The 25,427-nt window shown below is 38.9% G+C and overlaps 1 protein-coding gene across 2 annotated transcripts in view; it reads right to left on the reverse strand.

The window, feature by feature from the left end:
• The window catches only part of pip5k1bb (phosphatidylinositol-4-phosphate 5-kinase, type I, beta b), a 57,801-nt gene extending 32,694 nt beyond the window's left edge, over window positions 1–25,107 (reverse strand). The window contains exons 1-2 of one of the 2 annotated variants that reach the window (XM_022670577.2): window positions 24,720–25,107; window positions 10,506–10,549 (exon numbers count right to left, since the gene is read on the reverse strand). The gene's annotated coding sequence lies outside the window, so the exon portion shown is untranslated. The remainder of the gene's footprint in view (window positions 1–10,505; window positions 10,550–24,719) is intronic. The other variant, XM_022670576.2, reaches the window with a different exon arrangement.
• Between the last annotated feature and the right edge of the window lie 320 nt (window positions 25,108–25,427).

The following is a 25,427-nucleotide window of genomic DNA, read 5'->3' on the forward strand; positions in this document are numbered from 1 at the left end:
TTTTTGGATCATATTCTGGCTCAAGTTTTCCAATTTGAGCTTTAATGTTTGATTTTAATGCATATATACAGCTCTGGAAAAAATTAAGGAGCGCACGTCAGTTTCTGAATCAGTTTCTCTGATTTATCTATTTATAGGTTTATGTTTGAGTAAAATGAACATTGTTGTTTTATTCTATAAACTACAGACAACATTTCTCCCAAATTCCAAATAAAAATATTCTCATTTAGAGCATTTATTTACAGAAAATGAGAAATGGCTGAAATAACAAAAAAGATGCACATTCATGTTTCTTTTTTAAGTTTTAGGAGTTCATAAATCAATATTTGGTGGAATAATCCTGGGTGGTTTTTAATCACAGTTTTTTTCATGCATCTTGGCATCATGTTCTCCTCCACCAGTCTTACACACTGCTTTTGGATAACTTTATGCTGCTTTACTCCTGGTGCAGAAATTCAAGCAGTTCAGTTTGGTGGTTTGATGGTTTGTGATCATCCATCTTCCTCTTGATTATATTCCAGAGGATTTTAATTTGGTAAAATCAAAGAATCTCATCATTATTTTCTTGATATTTGATTATTGAGGAGTATTTTATCCTCTTCAGTAACACAGATGATGAGTAGAGAAGTATTGTAGAGAACAGTATCACAGAATCACACTCGTCTGCAGGAACGTTCGTACTAGGAGTCTACAGCTCAAGACACGCAAATAAAGCTCAAAAAAGGCAAAATCAACTCCAAACTCAGAGAAAACACAGCCCAACCCAGCTGGTCTGATTTGCAAGTGTGTGTTGGTGTGTGTGTGGGGGTTTGGGTGTGTGTTTGGGTGTTCTCCGTGCCGTGCACTTCCTCCTCCGGCACCTCATTACCTGACTGATTTGGGAGGAAAATATGAGCACTGTTCTGTGACTGAACACAAAGAGCGGAGTGATCTGGGGTTTATTAGCTCCAGATCTCACAAAAACCCCCTTTACCCTGCTCCTGAACAGCCTGCACAATAAATAGAATTCTCTTTCTGTCCTGGGGTGGTCCTGATAAGGGCCAGTTTCATCATCATAATATTTTTGGTGGTTATTCAAAGGATGCTTTCAAAGTTCTTGAAATTCTAATTTTTTAGATTTACTGACTTTCATTTCTCTCATTCAAAGTATTTTTTCTGTATTTAGTTGAGTAGTTCCTGTTTTTTATATAACCTGGATTCGAACATTACTCAAATATTCACTATTCACTGTATACCTGTAACTCTACCTCTTCACTACTTTACTTTAACTGATGCTCTCAAACACTTTATTAAGAGACAAGAAATTCAAGTAATTAACTCTTGATGAGTTCAGCACAGCTGTTAACTGAAAGCCTCTTGCATAACATATAAGCAAGAGGTGCTAAATATAAGCATGTTCTGGTTCATTTAACACTTAACTCCACTTAAAAATGATGAGTTTCTTTGATTTTACCAAATTTAAAACCTCTGGAATATAATCAAGAGGAAGATGGATGATCACAAACCATCAAACCACCAAACTGAACTGCTTGAATTTTCACCAGGAGTAAAGCAGCATAAAGTTATCCAAAAGCAGTGTGTAAGACTGGTGGAGGAGGAGAACATGATGCCAAGATGCATAAAAAAAACTGTGATTAAAAACCAACCAGGATTATTCCACCAAATATTGATTATTTCTGAACTCTTAAAACTTTATGAATATGAACTTGTTTTCTTTGCATTATTTGAGGTCTGAAAGCTCTGCATCTTTTTTGTTATTTCAGTCATTTCTCATTTTCTGTAAATAAATGCTCTAAATGAGAATATTTTTATTAGTAATTTGGGAGAAATGTTGTCTGTAGTTTATAGAATAAAACAACAATGTTCATTTTACTCAAACATAAACCTATAAATAGCTAAATCAGAGACACTGATTCAGAAACACTAAAGTGGATAGTGATTGCAAAGATGTGTATCCTCTACAGATACATGTTTCCAGTAGTACAAATAATTATAGCTATTTTCTATATTTGAACTGTGTTGAGTGGAAGAAAACATCAGCCTAGTCTGCCACCTCAGAGTTTCCCTTATTATAAGTATTTAAGCTAAATCTACACTAAATATTACTTAAAATAAAAAGAGAAACTTTACTGAAAGTGATCTCCCACTGTTAAACAGCAGTGTTTTTGAACGTGTTTCTGCCGTACAGTAGGGGATCACTCTTCACTCTTCACCCTGGAGTCCGGAGCTGCTCTGCAGCTTGTAAACGTGGTGGAGGGAGAGCAGGCGCTGTGTGCGGGTGTGAATGAGGGATAATGGCCTTTCAGAGCTCAGAAATAAACAGCCTGCACACCGGCAGCCCTTATTCAGGCCTTCAGGCTTCAGCACTGACTCAGCCCAAGCATTTACTGCATCAATGCGAGTCTGTGTGCGTCATACTGTTTATACCAGCCACGCTCACACTGAGGGCATGAGGACCGGCGGGAGGGGACGGGGGACGGGGAGCTGGAGGGGGGTGACAGAAAGAGAAGTGAAAGAATGAGACAAATAAAGTGGGAAAAAGAGAGAAAAACAAGGGTGTACTATAAGTACGATATGAGCACACTTAAAAAAAAAGAAAAAAAGTAAAATTTACTTTTAAAAAGTTTTGCAACTTTAAGTAAATTTAATTTCATGTAACTTCAACTTGGTTTCAAGACTTAAATAGAGTTACACAGAGTAAATAAGTGAACTGAACTTCAGTCAATCCTTTCTTTTATTAAACTTTACTTCATTTATTTTTACTGAATCAATCCTTTCTTTTAGTAAACTTTACTTCATTTATTTTTACTGAATCAATCCTTTCTTTTAGTAAACTTTACTTCATTTATTTTACTGAATCAATCCTTTCTTTTAGTAAACTTTACTTCATTTATTTTTACTGAATCAATCCTTTCTTTTAGTAAACTTTACTTCATTTATTTTACTGAATCAATCCTTTCTTTTAGTAAACTTTACTTCATTTATTTTTACTGAATCAATCCTTTCTTTTAGTAAACTTTACTTCATTTATTTTTACTGAATCAATCCTTTCTTTTAGGAAACTTTACTTCATTTATTTTTATACTGAATCAATCCTTTCTTTTAGTAAACTTTACTTCATTTATTTTTACTGAATCAATCCTTTCTTTTAGTAAACTTTACTTCATTTATTTTTACTGAATCAATCCTTTCTTTTAGTAAACTTTACTTCATTTATTTTACTGAATCAATCCTTTCTTTTAGTAAACTTTACTTCATTTATTTTTACTGAATCAATCCTTTCTTTTAGTAAACTTTACTTCATTTATTTTTATACTGAATCAATCCTTTCTTTTAGTAAACTTTACTTCATTTATTTTTACTGAATCAATCCTTTCTTTTAGTAAACTTTACTTCATTTATTTTTACTGAATCAATCCTTTCTTTTAGTGAACTTTACTTCATTTATTTTTACTGAATCAATCCTTTCTTTTAGTAAACTTTACTTCATTTATTTTTACTGAATCAATCCTTTCTTTTAGTAAACTTTACTTCATTTATTTTTACTGAATCAATCCTTTCTTTTAGTAAACTTTACTTCATTTATTTTTACTGAATCAATCCTTTCTTTTAGTAAACTTTACTTCATTTATTTTTACTGAATCAATCCTTTCTTTTAGTAAACTTTACTTCATTTATTTTTACTGAATCAATCCTTTCTTTTAGTAAACTTTACTTCATTTATTTTTACTGAATCAATCCTTTCTTTTAGTAAACTTTACTTCATTTATTTTTACTGAATCAATCCTTTCTTTTAGTAAACTTTACTTCATTTATTTTTACTGAATCAATCCTTTCTTTTAGTAAACTTTACTTCATTTATTTTACTGAATCAATCCTTTATTTTAGTAAACTTTACTTAATTTCTGCAAACAATATTACCTAATTGTTTCTCCTGATCTGCTCTCTCTGTTGAGACTCTTCAGCACCTGCTTGTGAACGTGGCCGAGTCCTGCCACCTCCGTTACATAATCATCCATCCTCACATCCCCCCCACCTCCACCCGTACACACCTCCACCCCCCACCAGCACTCTTTCAATTACAGACTTCCCAGTAATTATCCCCAACCATTACCACAGGAAAACCACAGGGGCCATGAGTCACACAGCAGCTTCAGAAAGACCCGGTAAAACTGCCTCTACTGATCCATAGATCAGCTCTGAGTTTATGATATAGAATTCCCTTTACTGCAAAGACAATCGATCTGCCCAAAAACACAATTTCAGACACTTTTCACAATGTGGAACTTGATAATAAGACGAATTGATCTCCTAAATTAGTTCAAGCTTCTCAAATGTTTTTCAGCACTTGGCTTGGCTGCACTCATTTCTCCCGGGATAAGTAGTACAGATGTTTAGTAAAGAAGAATGGTCCAAAATACCTTCAACCAGAAGCTTCAATCAGACTCTCATTGAAAAATATAGGAAGAGTTTATAGGCTATTATTTTTGCAAAAGGAGAATCTACTAAATATTAATGTACTGTATTTATCGCACTATATACGGCACACTGGATTATAAAGTCTATTTTCTAGTAAATTTCAGGTGCACTGGATTATAAGGCGCATTTTAAGAGACTAACTAAGTTAAGTAAAGCTAAGCTAAGTATACAAAACTGTAATTAAAAAAAAAAACACACACAAATGAGTGCTGGATGTTAATCTACACAGATCCCTTTCCATAAAACTGTTGATTTGGGTGAGTAAAGCACTTCTGTTTATTTCCAGTCAGCCTAGATTTCCAAATTTCTCCAGCACTAAGGCATGGAGCATTAGCATTAGAGGATAACTGCTAACTGCTAGCAGGCCACTGATGTCACAGAGTAGCCCATGTCTGTCTCCCTCATTCGGTCTCTTGTACTCCTGCCCCTCTGTTTACCTGTCATGTGTTCCCTGCCATGTGCTTGTGTTGTGTTTTTGTACCTGTTTCCGCCCTAGCCCCGCCCTAGTCCCGCCCTAACTATTAGTGTTCTCACCTGTGTCTTGTTTGTAACCCTGCCCCCTCGTTATCCAAGCCCAGGTGTTCCTCACTCTCCTCATGTATTTAAGCCCCTCTGTTTGAGCGTTCAGTGTTGAGTCTTTTGTATCCTTGTCCTCTGTATGTAAGTGTTCCAAGTTTGTTCAGGTTGTTATCTTTGTGTTCTCAGGTTATTTTATGTTTAGAGTTATATTTAGAGTTTCATGTTTCCTCAGTTTTTCTAGTCTTTGTCTTAGTTAGATTTATATCCTTATCTTGTTTTTTTTGAGTTATTGCGCTACCCGTGTTTTGTTTTCTGTTTTTATAATCTAGTTTGTTTAAATAAACAATATTGTGCACTTACGTCCATCCCTCCATCTTCATTCGTGACATAAGACTCAACCTAAATATGGACGTAGCACAGTGGCATGCTACTCGGAAGGCGGACCTTGAATTTCTCCGGCTCCTCGCCGAGCAAATCCGAGGAGATATTCCGCTCCCAGCGCCTTTCCTCGGGTTGGAACCCTCCGAGCCTGCCCAAGCTGCACCCGCCGCTGCCCGAGCTCTACAGCCAGCTCCAGCTCAAGCACCAGCAGCTTCCGCTGCTCCAGCCTCAGCTCCAGCTCAAGCACCAGCAGCTTCCGCTGCTCCAGCCTCAGCTCCAGCTCAAGCACCAGCAGCTTCTGCTGCTCCAGCCTCAGCTCCAGCTCAAGCACCAGCAGCTTCCGCTGCTCCAGCCTCAGCTCCAGCTCAAGCACCAGCAGCTTCCGCTGCTCCAGCCTCAGCTCCAGCTCAAGCACCAGCAGCTTCCGCTGCTCCAGCCTCAGCTCCAGCTCAAGCACCAGCAGCTTCCGCTGCTCCAGCCTCAGCTCCAGCTCAAGCACCAGCAGCTTCCGCTGCTCCAGCCTCAGCTCCAGCTCAAGCACCAGCAGCTTCCGCTGCTCCAGCCTCAGCTCCAGCTCAAGCACCAGCAGCTTCCGCTGCTCCAGCCTCAGCTCCAGCTCAAGCACCAGCAGCTTCCGCTGCTCCAGCCTCAGCTCCAGCTCAAGCACCAGCAGCTTCCGCTGCTCCAGCCTCAGCTCCAGCTCAAGCACCAGCAGCTTCCGCTGCTCCAGCCTCAGCTCCAGCACCTGCTGCCTCAGCTCCAGCTCCAGCACCTGCTGCCTCAGCTCCAGCTCCAGCACCTGCTGCCTCAGCTCCAGCTCCAGCACCTGCTGCCTCAGCTCCAGCTCCAGCACCTGCTGCCTCAGCTCCAGCTCCAGCACCTGCTGCCTCAGCTCCAGCTCCAGCACCTGCTGCCTCAGCTCCAGCTCCAGCACCTGCTGCCTCAGCTCCAGCTCCAGCACCTGCTGCCTCAGCTCCAGCACCTGCTGCCTCAGCTCCAGCACCTGCTGCCTCAGCTCCAGCTCCAGCACCTGCTGCCTCAGCTCCAGCTCCAGCACCTGCTGCCTCAGCTCCAGCTCCAGCACCTGCTGCCTCAGCTCCAGCACCTGCTGCCTCAGCTCCAGCACCTGCTGCCTCAGCTCCAGCTCCAGCACCTGCTGCCTCAGCTCCAGCTCCAGCACCTGCTGCCTCAGCTCCAGCTCCAGCACCTGCTGCCTCAGCTCCAGCACCTGCTGCCTCAGCTCCAGCACCTGCTGCCTCAGCTCCAGCACCTGCTGCCTCAGCTCCAGCTCCAGCACCTGCTGCCTCAGCTCCAGCTCCAGCACCTGCTGCCTCAGCTCCAGCTCCAGCACCTGCTGCCTCAGCTCCAGCTCCAGCACCTGCTGCCTCAGCTCCAGCTCCAGCACCTGCTGCCTCAGCTCCAGCTCCAGCACCTGCTGCCTCTGCTACAGAACTTGCTCCAGTGCAAGCAGTGCCTGCCACTCTTGTGGTACCCACTGACCCTGTGCCCGCGGCTCCGGCCGCCTCTGACCCTGTGCCCGCGGCTCCGGCCGCCTCTGACCCTGTGCCCGCGGCTCCGGCCGCCTCTGACCCTGTGCCCACTCCCAGAACTTTGTATGCCCCCAGGCCTATCCCCAGGCCTGCTCCCAGGTCACGGGCTCCTAGGCCTGCCCCAAGGCCCCCGGACCTCTGCCCAAGAACTGTGCCCAGGCTGGCCCCTCTAACTACCCCACAGACTTTAGCCAGTCCTGGGCATCCCCAAGTTTTGTTTGTTCCCATGTCTCTCCCTGTCCTGGTCCCAGTGTCTGTGTTTGTTCCCATTCCTGTCCCCGGTGGTTTTTCTGTTCCCATCCCTGTCACCGTATTTGTGTCAGTCCCAGTAAGTGTGTTTGTCCCGGTTCCATCGCCCTGTCTTGTCCAGCCCAAGTCCTCTGTCCAGTCTAAACCCCTTGCCCAGTCTAGGTTCTCCTCCACAGTCGAGTCTCTGTCCCAATCTAACATCCAGCCCCCTGTCCAGTCTCAGCCCCCTGTCCAGTCTTTCGTCAAGTCTCAGTCCCCTGTACAGCAGTCTTTCGTCCAGTCTCCGTCCCCTGTCCAGTCTTTCGTCCAGTCTCCGTCCCCTGTCCAGTCTTTCGTCCAGTCTCCGTCCCCTGTCCAGTCTTTGTTCATGTCCCCTGCCCTTTCTGCATCCCTGCCCAATGTACAGCCCTCTGTCCAGTCTCAGTTCTCGTCCCCTGTCCAGTCTCTGTTTTTTCCACCTCCCCAGTCTCCATTCCAGTCCCAGTATGTTTCTCCTGTCTAGTCTCCTGTCTCAGTTCCTGCCCCTGTGTTCTTTCTCTGGTCTTGTCTAGCCTTGTCTTGTTTTTCTGTTCCCTCTCTCTCGGCGCCTCTGGTAGTGGCGCCGTTGAGGGGGGGTAATGTCACAGAGTAGCCCATGTCTGTCTCCCTCATTCGGTCTCTTGTACTCCTGCCCCTCTGTTTACCTGTCATGTGTTCCCTGCCATGTGCTTGTGTTGTGTTTTTGTACCTGTTTCCGCCCTAGCCCCGCCCTAGTCCCGCCCTAACTATTAGTGTTCTCACCTGTGTCTTGTTTGTAACCCTGCCCCCTCGTTATCCAAGCCCAGGTGTTCCTCACTCTCCTCATGTATTTAAGCCCCTCTGTTTGAGCGTTCAGTGTTGAGTCTTTTGTATCCTTGTCCTCTGTATGTAAGTGTTCCAAGTTTGTTCAGGTTGTTATCTTTGTGTTCTCAGGTTATTTTATGTTTAGAGTTATATTTAGAGTTTCATGTTTCCTCAGTTTTTCTAGTCTTTGTCTTAGTTAGATTTATATCCTTATCTTGTTTTTTTGAGTTATTGCGCTACCCGTGTTTTGTTTTCTGTTTTTATAATCTAGTTTGTTTAAATAAACAATATTGTGCACTTACGTCCATCCCTCCATCTTCATTCGTGACAACTGATGCTTTTTGGGAAATTTAAAGGATTTTAAGTGCTCTTTATAGTAAGAAAAATAAGCAGTCTGTCACTTACACAGATACAGAGACAGCGCTGTGTATCTACTTCTTGTGACAAGAATCAAAACATAAAACATTACGACATGAAATGCGATGTGATTATTGCACATGTGCCCATCACGATGAAAATGCTTAAACGATATATCGTGCAGCTCTACTGTCAACTGAAGAATATGTATTTTTCTCCACCTAAAACCTCTTAACTCAACCAGGGTTGATGTAAATGCTGATGTAAATAATGCAATACCTCTGAAAGAACTCTCTAGTAATCCTCAGAAGGTCTGAGCGAGTGTGTGATGCATGCTTCTGATATCTTTAATAATGTTAAATTCCACCCTGATCTTCGCCTCGGGCATCGTCTGCCTGGATGAGACACGAGACCTCCTGCACACTGACTCCAGCTCAAACACACAAGAATTTAATAATATCACACAGTCACTGTGGAGGAGCCGATAACATACAAACAGTCCAGGCAACATTCCCAATAGAAACGTTCTAGTTTAGTGAAAGATGACCAAATTCATTAGAGAAATATTTATACTAATTTTGCAAATTAGCATTAGCAAAAAGCAAAAAGCATCTTCACTAGTGATACATTTATTTATATGGAGTTATTCACCCTGAATTTACAGTAAGTCTACTGTACATTTATCACGTCCTGTTCCATGTCTGTCCTGTTTCCTCTCTGTGTTTGTTACCTTTCCTCCTCCTGTGTCTCCATCTTTAGTGTTTTCACCTGTGTTTCATTTGTAGCTCCGCCCCCTCGTTACCTTTGTCCAGGCGTTTCCTGTTTCCTGTCCCCTTCCGTACATATAGTCCTTTGTTTTCAGTGATAGTTTGTCGGTTTCTCTAGTTCCTATGTTTTCCGCGTTTCTTTGTTTATTTAATTCTTTGTTTGTTTGTTTGTTTATTTTTGTATTCCTTAATAAATATTCGCATTTGTGTCCATTCTGTGCATCCTCTCCCTGCACAAGTTAGCAAACATAACCAGATTTAGAAGAAATTTGACTTTTTATATCAGGAATTTATATATCTAAACATACATTTTTATAGGTTTTATAGGTTTTATCTTTTTAATTCCTAATTACTCATTTGGCTGTGTATTGGCAAGACGTGGCTATACAAGTTCTTGTACTTATAAATAAAAATGAATACTGTGTTTTTGAAATACTGAGATCACTGTGATCATATCAATATTTCCTCACACCACTACTCTACAAATAAAACAAAACCAATAAAACTGAATTTGTTAATTTTTCCTATGTAATAACAGATTTAAACTAAACAGAAACATTACTGCGGTGCTGACATTTGAAGTTCTCTGTTGTTGCTGAACTAAAAGGTGGCCTGGAGATGATCCCTCACTTGGGCATTTAGGGAGTACGTCCTCTGTGAGACGCTCTGCCAGACTCTAGGAGGGGACTGTTGAGAACACTCGTCTCTTTATCATCATAACACTTTTCTATCTGTCCTCTCGTCCTGTTGTTGCTATGAGCTCAGGAGCAACCTCTGTAAACAAAGCATGAGACAAAGAGAAAAGGACAAAGAGAGAGAAGGAGAAAGTAAAGGAGAGGTAGAGTCTGAAAAGGTTTATATTTTGTAAATCGATCTACCAAAACCACCTTTTGGTGCTCAGACACCATTCAGTAGAATGACCATAACATATTGCCACTATATTCCTTTTAATTATTCCTTTTATTATGTTTATAAATAAAGGTTAATCTACAGTTACAGTAGATACAGGAATCACCAGCATTACCTGTTGTAAACTGGTACTTTTTCTTCTTCTATTGTTTAATCCATTTCATCTAAGCTAGTTCTCACACTAGCATTATTTAGTCCAGTGACTCTAGTGACTCTTGTTGTGGTTTGTTTCATCATATGTAAAAAATAATCTTATGCAATCGCACATTTGGATACGAACCAAAACAACAAAGTTTGGAGCATAACCTAGATCTGACCTGTCTAACAATTATCCTCATCACATTTGAGCTAAACGGCTGTTCAGGTGCAGTTTAATCTGATTTATTACTACTGGTTTCAGTCTAAATGCGATATTTTTTTTGCTCCTACATCAGACAACTCAGAGACCAATCAGAGGATACAATGTGCTCACATGGTTTGTTGGGCTGCATTTCAGTGCATGTAGATTTTGTTTGCCTGTGTGAAAACAAACCAAACCAAAGAAAAATGGTGAAAACGCTCATAGTATGCGAGACCATGATTCAAAAGATCCAAACCGAGACCACATCTTTTGGTTGGACCAAATTTTGGTCTTTTTTTTTCTGATCTGTGGTTCGCAACACCTTTTATACCTGCAATTTTGGTTCGAACAAAAATAAAAAGCCTTAAAAAAATCCAAACCAAAAAAAAATAGGTGTGAAAATCCCCCGAAATCTAAAAGTACTGAAATATTTATTATATTAAAATGTGAAGTGATTACATTTTAATCATATTATGGTGCAAATCAAACCTACAGCAAAACATCAAGGGTTGTCTATGTCTACTTTTGACCTTATCTAGTTTATTGTACAGTCATATGGTCAGCTGGATGGCAATCCAGTTGATTCAACTGTTTTATTATCTATACTGATAACAGGAAAATTACAGCTTTAACTCCAATACAGCTTGGCTACATCTGAATTCTCACCAATCACACATTAAAATCCCATGTTTCCCATCATATGTTTTGACTTTTTGAGAGTTATCCCAACAACAGTGTTAAATTAAACTCTGTAACAGTTAATTTAACACTGTGAATTTCACCGTACTGACTTCAGCCCTGATGCCCATTCATTCTTCAGTGCTGCTGAGGCCCTGAATGAAGCTCCTGACCCTCGTCTGCTGCAGGAGGGTTGTAATACTGAGCCGTAAATCCTGTAATAAAATCATCGAGTGACTAACAGCTAACCTGCTGGAGCAATATACAGGAGCTGATGCTCCGGGTTCTGGATTTAAGCCCACAGATCACATGATTATCATACAACTGCTGTATCAGACGAGCCACCCGGACCATGACACACTGTTTAGTCCTTGTAAGGCCTGCTGTCTTCCCTCGTCTCAGAGCGGCACCGAAACAAACCACCTGATCTCTGTGGAAAAAGACTCTCAGTGCTGCTGATAAGTTGAAGGGTCTGATTTTAGGACACGTTTAGACGCCCCGGCACAAAAAGCAGCTCTCTCTCTCTTTCTCTCTCTCTCTCTCTCTCTCTCTCTCTCTCTCTCTCTCTCTCTCTCTCTTTGTTATGACTAAGAGGACTGCCAGTCTTCTACAGGCCTGCAGGGCATCTATTTACAGACCAATCAGTGACAGAGAGAGCGAACACGCGCACCAATCACACGATTATTATCTGATACAGGTGATGAACTGATTATTCAAGTGGATAAGTCAGAATTATGCATACAGTAGTGCAATCCCAGTTCTAAAAACAAGTAAGAACTGTGTAAAATGTGAATAAATGTAAATAAAAATAGAATGCAACGATCTGCAAATCTATACAATAAAATGTTGATATATTGCTCAGCTCTATTACACGGCATAAGAAAACATTCACTCGTTTAGAGCGTGGTTGCAGCAACACATCTCCAAAAAAAGTTGGGACGGAGCAATAAAAAGCAATAAAAAGACTGGAAAAGATAAAGGCACCAATAAAAACAGCAATTTACATTTAACTCACATGACTGACTAGTCCAGAACACAGGACATTTTTAATGTATTTACTCTCTTGCTCTGCCTCAGAGAGTTCTGACCAATTAGCAATATACATTCTCACATTTTTGACACGCCTCCTCCGACACATGTAACTGCTGCTGATGTAGCATTGCCAAGTAGCATCACGGCGCTAACGCTCAGGAAAAAAAAGCAAAGCGACTCGTTTCTGATACATCAGCTCACAGACGCAGCCTTGTGCTGATCCACATCACCCTAGAAAAAGAAACGAATGAAAAGAAACAAATCTTAAGTGATAAAACTCAGGAGGTGAAAAAAACAGGAGGACCAGTGAGTTTTTAGGCCTTCTCGGTCACATGACATTAAATAACGCTGTTCAGCAGCTCCTCCATTTCCACTCGCTGTTGTGTTTTTAACAAGGATCTCCATGGAAACACATGCAGTGGACAAATAGCTATTTTAATAAACGTGAGGAGATGAAACTCAGAGATGTGCATCCGGACGGGACTAAAATTACCGGAGGGGCACAGAAACAGTAGATAATTCAGCCTGTAATTTTTTATCTCAGAGGACATCTGAGAAAATCACGTACATGATCGTTCTGGACGGGAATAAAATCACAGAGGATAAAAACTCCCATAAAAGAGAAAATAATCCCGTCCGGATAGGGATTTATTTGGCTAGGTTTTACATGTTGTACATTGTACTACTCTTCAATTATTAGGTTGGCACTATCTCCTCCCACAGCTGTTGACATAGAAACAAAGAATTTCGCAGGATCATCGGACCTATATCCTATATTTCGTTGCTTGTTCTGAATGGAATTTTTTATATTGTTGGATGTGTGTATTGTTGTGTATGATGTCGGTGTGCTATAAATGGAACGGCACGTTCACGAATGCAAATCTGAGATCAGGTGCTGAGCAATGGGAAGTGGAAAGCATCGGTGGCACATGTCACCGCAGGAGACCAGACTGACCATACAGACTAATTTTAGCGCAGAGTGAGGGTTGCCTGTTTGCAGTGGACTCAAGTGCACAGCTAATGGATGTGAGCACACACCTCCTGAGCAGCTAATAGAGCATTAACAAGCATTTACAAAAACACACTCCACAGCAGACAGACTACTGGCTTCTGATACAGCGAGCCGGGCAGGAGGAGGGAGGATGGAGGGAGAGATAAGGAGGAGGAAGGAGGAGGAGAAGGAAAACAGCAGCAGAGAGAGAGAGAGTGCTGGGGTTGTTTAAGTCTGTTTACTATTCTAGGCGGGTCTCGCTCTGCATGCGGCGAGCAGCGTGAGGAGGCTGATTAGGACAAAAGCCTGCAGGCCGAGAGACTGGAGGCAAGGGCAGCAGAAAGAGAGAGAAATAGAGAGAGAGATGAGGATGAGGAAAAAGAAGTAGAGAAAAGAAAAGAAAACTAGGTGAAAATGGGTGATAACAGGAGAAGTCTGAGATAATGAATTAACTGTGATTAACTAACTCAACGGGAGTTCAACTTCACTATCAACCAGGGGTGGGCGATATGGATCTAAAACAATATCACAATATCTTATGGTATTTTCACGATAGTGATACTCTTGGCGATATGACAAAACACTGAATAAAAACAAAAAAATCAAGAATAATGGAAAATTACGAGAACAATGTGAATTTTTCTGATAAAAACATAAAAAAGTAGTACCCTGTAGGGATGTATCATATCGTACGTGATAATATCGCCAAAAATGTTGAATATCGTGAACAATATTATACCCTGAAATGCCATATTACCCACCCCTAATTACCTAATTATCACATCAGGGTACTACTTTTTTGCCCTTTTTAGCAAAAGAACAAAATTCACACTGTTCTAATTATCCATTATATATCTACTAAAGACAGATTATATCTGTCCAGTATAATTTATTTTACTTTAATCCTGGATCATCTGATACAAATTTTTTTTTAGCCATATCAGTTAGCCATATCATATTGCATGCAATAATAAAATTTTAAATAATTTAAATAATAACTGTCATATCGCCAAAATATCGTTATCGTGAAAATACCATGCAATATCGTGATATTATTTTAGAGCCATATCGCCTACCCCTAGTACCCTGATGTTTTTAATATCTCAAGTTAAATATGGACGTGCCATATCATACTGTATGCCATAATAAAATACAGTAATGCATTCTTTAAATATACATTTTTTTTAATTCAGTGTTTTTCTCATATCGCCAAAAGTATCATTATCGTGAAAATACCATTAAATATCGTGATATTATTTTAGGGCCATATCGTTCCACCCCTAATCTCCAGCACCAGCCGTGGGCAGGATTCATGTGGAGTCATGGATGTTGATTTTTGTCCTGTGTAAATTCAGAGTTGTTTTGTTTTTCAGTGTTATTAAGGGTTATATCATGTTATTACTTTGGCCAGTGGACTCCACATGCCTTTTCACACATGGGTGGACCTCCAGTTCACAGATAACAAGCCTTCTTCTGTTCTTCCTCTTCCTACTGCTGCTGATCTGAGGTCTGAGTCACTCCTGCAGGGAAACGCTGCTTTTTCCAGCAGCTAAATGAACAACTGGATCAAAGACAAAAGGTAGTGGAGCAGAGATCTGTTTATAAAGAAGAAAAGATCCAGGATCTTAAGAGCTCTCCAGGGTCTAAAGTACTGTTAAGATCAAACCGCCACTGAAGTGTCATGATACTGTAAGAGCTAAGACTCTTCACCACTGGGAATAAAGAGTTATAATCGATCAGAATAAAACAAATAATAAAAAAGCTAATTTTGTAATACTGCTACATTTAATCTCTATGTGATTTGCTCCACTGGTCATGCATGAAATGCATAAAAATAAATTACATTAAAGTAGAGGTGACAGATTTCCACTAAGGCTGGGTGCAGCAGCATTAGCATTAATGACTAAGTGCTACCGCTAGTAGCAAGTGTTTCGGTAAGCCAGCTAAGGCAATATTAGCTAGCGGTTCGTTCCCCTGTAGCTTGTTTTAACATGATAAACACTCAGACTACAGTCCAAAATATTTAGCGCAATTAGCGGATAATGCTAATACTACTTCAGCAGTGCTTGCTTAAGGGTTAGCAGCAGGCTAAAGGCCTATAATACTCACAGCGAAGTATCAAAGAACTAGCTAGCGCTCAGAGCTGTTAGCAGCTAATGCTAATACTGCTTCAGCAGTGCTTGCTTAAGGGTTAGCAGCAGGCTAAAGGCCAATAATATTCACCTCTGAACAGCACTTTGGGAAAATTACAGGATTTTAAGTTTGCCTAATAGTGTGAAAATACAGCGTCAAAAAAATGTTATTTAAACATTTTCTATCGCAATAAATATTTAAATTATAACGTTCTACCTTTAAGTCCCATTATGTCATAAATAGGATTGTTGGAGACATCTTTATGCACCTTGTGGTCTTCTATTTGGTGTATTTTTCTAGGTTTGTCTGTTCTGGCCAGTTAAAACAACTGAAATATTTATAGACAGCTGATTTCTAATTGTTCTGAAATGTTTTAACTGTATTTTCAGACTGATTTACATCTAAACCCTTTTAATTTTCATGGTAAATGAGAGACAGGCTCCTCCAAAAACATCATCTAGCCGATGTGCTGCACCTAATTCTAGTTTTTGGGTGTTAAAAGTAGTGTATAAATGTGGAGATGCTGGAACTACTTAAGATTCTTTCCCCAAGGCCGCTAACGGGCAAAACTAATGACCACCTGGAAACAGGTATGACAGTCAGTTCATTCCTGGAACTCAGAGGCCACTTGGGGAATGTTGCTAGTGGACACAGTTAAAGCTGCTTTTCCCTGAAGATGAGCAGGACGGGATACGTGCGTGTCTATACGTTTTATTGAGGTTAATAAACCACTGATATGAAGAACATCGCCCAGTGTTTACCCAGTGTATCACTTAAAACAGGGAGTGTACCAAATTCCACAGTGCTCCACATGGACTAAAGCAAATGTGTGTGAAGATTCAGGTGTACAGATGCCAGAATAAGTGTTTATATATATATTTATATATAAATGTTTTGTCTATTTATTTACATAAACAGTAACTTACTATTCTGATTTAGCATAAAATGATAACAGAGTAACAAAATATAAAATGTACTAAAAATAAAGTAATGTATGAACAAAAAAATGAAATCTACCAAATGTTAAGCAATAAAATAAAAAGATAAATAATAAGAATGATACAAAATATAAACACAATTAAATAAAAAGAGGACTAAAATAACACCTAAATTATAATAATTATTCCTAATTATAGAACTTAAATAAAGTTAAAATTTAAGCATTTTCCAGGATTATTCAAGCCCCCATACGAACTCTAAAGCTTAGCACACGACCACAGTTTAAGAAGCTCTACTCTATAGAATCTCTCAGTGGCTGTAAGGTGATGTATGGGTTTAGGAGCAGGTGGAAGGTGGAAGGCGTGAGATCTTTTAAAGAGCTGAAAGACTTGATGCAGAAACATGTTGGGTGAGCTTTAATCAGGGAGGGATTGTACAGTATATCAGCCGTCTATTGTTTATCACAACCCTCGGTCAACAAAACCGAGAGTAACATTAACACTGCTGATCTACAGAACAGCTGAGTGACCAATCTACAAACAATCTACAACACCTTTATACACTACACCTGGAGCAGGAAACCAGCTGAATAAATAACAGAATAAAAGCGTGTGATCTTTACTTTCATTTAACCCTTTAAGACAACAACGCACACAATAGAAGACTCTATTGTGTAATAAACCACTTATAATAATATAACACCAAAACCACTAATACTTTTGTCAAGTAAACATAAAAAAAAAACTGGTAAGTAAACTTTGCTAACATGTTTAATTATCTGGAATTATAATTTTTTTGCAGGTTTAAATTGCTGGGATCACATTGACCCAGCAATTTAAAGGGAATAAAGGGTGTTACTAAATCAGAGGATAGCAGGAGGGTTAAATCATTTGAGGTCAAACAGTTTACAGTGTGATGGACAATAGGGTTTAATTAGCGTTATGTGCAACAAAACATAAAAATAAATACACGATGTCCATTGTAATGGGTTAAAAAGAATACCAGTGAACTCCAGCCACTCCTTAACGTAATGAAATAATTTGCTTTCTTTTTACAGAAAGTCCGTTATATATCTCCCCCTAAAAACACAAAGGTCACATGTGTTCAGTGAGAGCGCCGCACTGGTCCAACCAACACGCGGAAGAGTCCAGCTCAGTGTTATGTAAGCTCTGTTAAATGAAGCTCACATGCTGTTCATTTCATTATCATGCTGATCCACTGATTGGAGCCGTCCGCCGAGGCCGAGACCGTCGACAGCGCTCCCTGACATTTGATGAGATGAAGGTACGGCCAGCAGCAGCAGAAGAGAAGGTCAAGTCAAAAACCCATCTATATCACTAATAAAAATCCACACCAACTCAAATCATGCAGCCATGCAGTCATAATTCCACACTATAGAACTCAAAAAATATATATAATATAACAAACCACTTAAAAATGATAAAAATTATGAGTTTCTTTGATTTTACCAAATTGAAAACCTCTGAAATATAAAATCTATAGGAAGATATATCTATTGGATCAAGATCACAAGCCATCAAACCACCAAACTGAACTGCTTGAATTTTTGCACCAGGAGTAAAGCAGCATAAAGTTATCCAAAAGCAGTGTGTAAGACTGGTGGAGGAGGAGAACATGATGCCAAGATGCATGACAAAAAAAATGTGTTTAAAAACCAACCAGGGTTATTCCACCAAATATTGAATACATTTCTGAACTCTTAAAAACTTTATGAATATCGTCGCTGTCCAGTGAAAAACAAGTATCTCCAAAACAGCAGCTTTTCAGGAGAGAGAGATAAAACCTTCTAAACTTTCAACTGAAGTCAATGTAAAAATAGTTTATTTCAGGTCATTTTGAAGAGTTCGTATTGGTCCGTTTACCATGAAATTGTAGCACAATGTAAGAGACGGTTTCTGTGTTCAAATTATTAGTAAACTAAAAAATTTAGATACTTGTCTAAAAGCTTTGCGTTTTTTTTATTTTTTGTTATTTCAGCTATTTCTGCAAATAAATGCTTATAAATGCTCTAAATGATTAAAATATATTTATTTGGAATTTGGGAGATGTGTTGTCTGTAGTTTATAGAATAAAACATTTTAAGGCATTTTTAAGACCATTAAATGCCATTAATATAATGGTAACATGATATAACATCCTTTTAAAAGACAAACTTTCCAATTCTGTTCATGCACATAATTATGGAACCCGAAAAGTTCCAGTAGGTTATAGCCATATATATATATATAGCCCCTGTCTGTCCCAGCTGGTCCGCGTTGGACTGGTGTAAAGACCATGCCTCAGCCTTTACTCGCCCACAGTGACAGTATATGTAAGTGCATTTAGTAAGTGCAAACACAATGGACGATATCACGTTAATAAAATGATTGAGATCATGTCCATTTATTGAACGATAAGTCGATAATGTAATTATTGTGACAGGCTTACTGTAGAGGAATTGGGCTTTTTCTGATCTGAAGTTAAAGTATTGCTCGTTCTGCTGCTGTTTGAGGCTTTAGAAGAGGTGATTTGCATCCACTGATTTCCAAGTCAAAACCTCTGCCACGATAACCTTTGGTTGTGATGACTGCACGGCAGACTAAAAGCACAAACGCTCCCACGCAAAGCCGTCACACTAAACACACCCTTCCTCCTGAGCGACTGAAGACTGAAGCCCCCTCAGTGCCTCTTATACCACAGCTCTTCACATCCTTCAGTCACTCAGCACTGAGAGAAACAACGCTGCAGCTGATTGTTGGGGATTTTTAAAAGTTAGAACTGGATGGAGGGAGCTGTTATTTACGAAATTTTTGTACAGAGGGACATGAAGCATTTTAACAGCACTGTATGTTTATAGTAGAGCTGCATTTAATGATTATTTTGGTAGTCGACTAATCTGACGATTATTTTTTCAATTAGTCGATTAGTCAATGATTATTTCTACCATCTCTAAAAACGATAAAAAAAGCAGAACATGAGATTTAAATAGCATTTAAATATCTGAATGTTATTTAAATGTGAAAAGTACAAATATATTAGTGATTAAATATGTAATCTGTTGTGTTTGGGCACTTCTGGAGACACAGACTAAGTTGATTGTAAACCTGATTAGTCGACTTGATTAGTCGACAGTAAAATTTGTAGTCGACAAATTTAAATAATCGACATTGTCGATTATATCGACTAATCGTTGCAGCCCTAGTTTATAGTGATCTGTATTGCAGGATTGTATTAAAGGTGCATGTCTATTAGGGGAATGCGAAATCGTATCGTGCGCAATAATCGAAAACTTACACAATGCTTAGTAAGACAAAAAGTCTTATCAGAGAAGAAAATAAGATTTATTGCCTTAAATTTAGAAAAATTCACTTGCTCAGCTGCTGGAGCCCTGAGAGAGCACAGTTGGTCTTGCTGTCTCTGGGTGGGTACAGTACAGTAGATGATGCTCTTTCTTTCCCTCATCATTCCTAGGGTGATGTGGATCAGCACAAAAAGAATCAGCCCAGCTAAATTGGTAAAAAAAAAAAAAATAAGAGAAAATTTGAAATAAAATGCTAAAAAAGAAAAAAATAAATTAATGTTGTGACATTGCAGAAGCTTGTGGAAACAATACTCAAGGCGGTTCTGAGTTGTTTAAGCACAAAATGCACTAAATCATTTTAAACATTTAATATCTAACCCCCTTCAGACAGCCTTTACCTGTTTTACTTAATCTTATTTATTTATTTAGTTCTTCTTTTAGTTTTTTATTTCCTTTTTAATTGTTTCCTGATTTTTGTATTATTATTATTATTATTATTATTATTATTATTATAGTTTTGTATTATTGCTTTTTAACTTAACTTTTTTAACTTTTAACTTTGTTAAAATGTATTATTATTATTGCTTTTATTTTTTTTAGTTAATTTATTATTGTATTATGTAAAAGTTAGTTTTAACTAATTTTTGTTGTATTAATAAATTAAACTCATATGTGCATCATAAACTCTGTTCTGGAGCCTCTGCAGCTCAGTTTTCGGGGTTCTGATGAGCTGATCTGACGTCAGTCTCCTCCTGAGCTGCTGCTGCTGCTGCTGCTGCTGAGATTTGCTGCTCTTTTAGACCTAATCTTGCACCAGCTATTAATATGCATGAGCTGACCTATTACTTCACATTAGAAACCACAGAGCACAGATCTCAGGCCAGCAGAGAAGATGGCGAGGAGTGTGTGTGTGTGTGTCTTCTGGCCTGTGGTAGGAAGTCAGTAGAGGAATGCCGCACGGCATTGTGGGAACAGTATAAATGAGCAGTATGTGTTGCTTCTGCTATTGTGAAAAGAGCTATATAAACATACCGTACAGTTTATTCAGCTACTGTACACTTAATGCTGTGTTTCTATTTATTTACTCTAATTTACACACACCACCTTTCTCAGGCTCTGGGTTGTTTGTTTAATGGTTATCCGTCATTTGCACATTCACCTGTCTCGATAAGTACGTTATTGACTTATCAAACCATAAATAAACAGAACTTTTACGTCCTCAGTATTGACTGCTGCTCTGACTTGTGCGTATTCAAGCATTGACGTTAATTTTAGCCGGTCACACCGGTCTGGTTTCCTGCTTTTGGACACACAGACAAACACACACATTTCAAGTTCTGTTTAAATAAGAGAGAGAAACCAAAATCACTTTCATTTTTACGAATAAAGCCCATGAAATAGAGGTGATTCTTCAATCCATATTCAAAAACTAGACAAAATATATGTAAATTGAAACCTATAGGCTGAGAATAAGCAATTTCACATTCTCAAAATGATGAATTGTGACTTAAATCAAGCATTGTTTGGATTAAATATGGACACAAGGATCAGAAAAACTTGACAAGTGACTTTTTGTGCTTATTTTTCTAGTTCAAATTAACTTAATTCTAATCAAACTGATTAAGATCATTGTTTTTAAGCAAAATAATATTTTTTTACACAATATTTAGTAAGAAGAAAACTTTTATCAGGTATAAAATGAGATTTAATTTAATTTGAAATGAGATAAATTCACTTGCTAAGATTTGCTGGACAGCATCTATCCTGATCCACACTGAGAAGCATTTCTATATTGATATGTCATTTTAAAAGATTTATCAAGTGTAGATGCTTATAAATACAAATGTCAATATGGATTATTGTTATTATAAATCAGTTTCTCTGATTTTGCTATTTATAGGTTTATGTTTGAGTAAAATGAACATTGTTGTTTTATTCTATAAACTACAGACAACATTTCTCCCAAATTACAATATGAGAAATGGCTGAAATAACAAAAAAACTCAAATAATGCTAAATAATGCTTAATTATGATAAAGTTCATATTCATAAAATCATAAAGTTTTAAGAGTTCAGAAATCAATATTTGGTGGAATAATCCTGATGGTTTTTAACACGTTTTTTTTTCATGCATCTTGGCATCATGTTCTCCTCCACCAGTCTTACACACTGCTTTTGGATAACTTTCTGCTGCTTTACTCCTGGTGCAAAAATCAATTCAAGCAGTTCAGTTTGGTGGTTTGATGGTTTGTGATCATCCATCTTCCTCTTGATTATATTCCAGAGGTTTTTAATTTGGTAAAATCAAAGAAACTGAAAGCTGGCACTCAGCTGTTAGCTTTTCCCATAAAGCTCCATCCTAGTTAGAGTACGTGGGTCTGGTTGTGGTGTTCTGAAGAAGCTCCTGGTCAGTGACAGTAGCCTAATGCACTGTGAGTGTGAACAGTGTGCGGTGTCAGTGCACGACTGCACTGTGAGTGTGAGGAGCGACTCGTGAACACTGTCCAGAGCAATCAAACCAACCCGAACATAAACACAAGAAGAATTCTCAGCACAGCTTCAAACCGGCCGTCTTCCTCCCATTGTTCCCAAAAGTCATGTGACAGAAGGGCCTGCAGGTACAAAGCTGTGTGTCAGTGACCCTGCCATCGAGTCTCACTGCGCCCTGATCACATGACACTTCAGAGACAGCCAGACAATGTCCTGTACATTAAAGAGAGTTTAGTGTACTGAAAGTTAGGAGTATTCATTTAATCAGTGTGTGAATCATGTTCCAGAAAAATCCAATTAATCACTATAATTTGGTTTAAATTTGGTGATTAATCACGATTAATTACACTACTTTTTCTTCCCCTAATACTAAGATTTTGTTAATGGGTATTTAATTGTGAATAATAAAAGAATCAGCGTTAGAAACACTTAGATTTGTTTTATATTATTGGTGCCAATCCCTTAGAAACCTAATATTTTAAGTTATATACTTATATACAACTTATTTAGCGCTTTTCTAGAAACCCAAGGATGCTATAGCTCAGCGTACTCTCAACCGGAAACCACCGTTCACCTGGAGGACTGCATTGGGCAACTAAACAAGCTGCATTGTGCATTTGCACGTTTTACACACAACCATTCATACTCAGCACTCATCCACACAAAGGACAGAAGCGCCAGCCAATAGAGTACAGCGTACTCTCAACCGGAAACAACCGTCCACCTGGAGGACTGCATCCAGCACTAGACAAGCTGTCTTGTGCATTTGCAGGTTTTACACACAATTATTTACACTCAGCACTCATCCACACACCGGTGAGAAGTATTAGCCAATAGAGCACAGCGTACTCTTAACCGGAAACAACCGTTCACCTGGAGGACTGCATCCAGCACTAGACAAGCTGTCTTGTGCATTTGCAGGTTTTACACACAATTATTTACACTCAGCACTCATCCACACACCGGTGAGAAGTATTAGCCAATAGAGCACAGCGTACTCTTAACCGGAAACCACCGTATACGTGGAGGACTGCATCTAAACAAGCACTAAACAAGCTGTGCAATTTGCACATTTGTGTCACCAATCTAACTCAATGCAACTTAAAGTAGCTTAATAAATTGATTTTGGTTTGGACATATAACGTATACATGACATTAAACAAACCGCAAGTAGTTATAACATTATAATAATACAAGTATAATGTTTTATATTATATGGTATGTATTATATATGTGTGCTATTATATTACATTATGTTATATTTATTACATTTATTGATTTTAAAGTACTGATATGCTTTTATTTTGTTAAATATTTGAGAAAAAAAATTGTTATGACCATCTATTTTATATTTCAATATTTATCCTGTTTTTTCCAAAACCTGGTACACAATGTCCTAAACTCAAACCCACACACACACACACACACACACCAAACAAACCAGGGGTGCACTTTTAGGTAGTACATCACAGAAAATCATCATTATTATTATTATTATTCTTATTAAACATGTTTTGCAAAATATATCAGGACATAGATAAAGTTTTGAAACAGTATTTTTTTATTAATCATCAGACTAATCTTAATGTTGATTAAAAATACCTAAATTTCTTAAAAAAAAAGAATGTGACTAAAACCCACTATAACCCACCATAGCAACACTAACAAAAACACTCAAACTCTAAACCCACAATCAGTTTAAAGTCTGTTTTATGTAAAAGTGGATATTTCTAAACATTGTAAAAACTATTTTAAGTTGTTTTAAGGTAAATATTTGTGGCCACATATACATTAATAATAATAACTTTAGTTTAGTCTGTTGCCATTACCTCCTTTTCTTCTTTTCTATTGACTTTTTCCACAGTCTATTTGCATTCTCGGTGTGTCCCCCAGTGTAGTGATTATCCACAGGCTTTCTATAGGTAAACTTAAGTAAACAGATGTACATACTGTACATTTTTGGATGGCTCCCTTATTCTGAACGTGCAATACACAGTAATACACAGCAGGATTAGCCAACAGACTTCATCTGAAGGTGGGATCTGTACCTACAGTCTGTATGAGATATATATGTAAGTTTTGAGTGAGTTTTTTTTTTTTCGATCACAGTGTTTCATAAAAGTGACAGTGACTGGAAAGGGACTGAAACTGGTAAGAATATAGTAGTTATAAGAGCTAATGAGACATGTATCTTAATGTGCGAATGATTTAAAGTGAAATAAAGAAACTGTAAAGAAGCAGAAACACTTGTGAACAGTGTGATCTACAACAGTGCTCTTCAACACTGTCACATAGAGAGACCACACACACACCACCAGCCTGCAATCACTATTACATCACTTCACACTTTCCCACACTGTCTAAACTCACAGATAAAACACACCAGTTCACACAGCCATGCTCCCAGTCTGACACTGCAGGTCCAGTTCAGACCAGTTTACAGAACCAGCAGCAGCATTATTATTATCAGCAGCAGTAGAAGTAAGTGGTGAATTAGAGAGATGCTGGTATTAATGCTGTCTCATGGCTATTACACCACATCTCACAGCTTCCTCCTCACACACACACACACTAACACACACACACACTTCACCTTCAGCTGGAGACACTGCACACATAATAATCCAGATTCTACTCCTCTTTCCGTTCACACAGACAGAGACAGAGAGGGATTACATAACACCCTCCGGGCAGGTGGTCTGTCTCTCCCTCTATCCGGATCAGACCAGAGGGAGAGAGAATGAAGGAGAAGAAGAGGAGGAGGAGGAGAAGGAATTCCTACCTGAGTGCAGGTGAGACACACAGAGAGAGAGAGTCCCGCAGTCTGAGCGCTGAATCCGGATGATTTTATCCAGAGAGAAAGATCCGGATCTGCGCCGCTTCTGCAGGAGGAGACTTTCACCTCCAGTCTGAGGAATCGATCATCAGGAGCAGCTGAAGCGTCTCCGCCTCTCTCTCTCTCTCTCTCTCTCTCTCTCTCTCTCTCTCTCTCTTTTCTCTCTCTCTCTAAGTTTCTGCAGTTCAGCACTACTGTACTGCAGCACCGCGGCTCACCTCTACTGCGCCACCTGCCGGCACAGGAGTATAAACACGTGTGTGTGTGTTTTCTTTCCTTTCTTTTGCTACTCTTCTTTTTTGTCTTTTCTTAACCATGCTAAATAAAAATACTAACAAGATAAAATAAAACAAATAAAAAATAAGGAAAATAATAAAATAATAAAAAAATAAAAAACATATTACAATAGGCCTGTCCCGATAAGATTTTTTGTATACAATAAAACATCCCAGAAAGCATTGCCATAAATGATATAATTTTTAATATCTTTTTTCTTTCTTTTTTTTTTTTAGATTTATCTGTTTCTATCTCTTATCTTTTTTTCTTTTTGTAATAAGTAATGATTTATTATGATTTATTAACATTTAGAAATATTACAGCTCCCTCTACTGGCTGTTTATAGGCGTCTCAGCATATTTGCGTACAATGTTTCTC

This window comes from Astyanax mexicanus, chromosome 12 (assembly GCF_023375975.1).
Source record: "Astyanax mexicanus isolate ESR-SI-001 chromosome 12, AstMex3_surface, whole genome shotgun sequence".
NCBI classification, from domain to species: Eukaryota; Metazoa; Chordata; class Actinopteri; order Characiformes; family Acestrorhamphidae; genus Astyanax; species Astyanax mexicanus.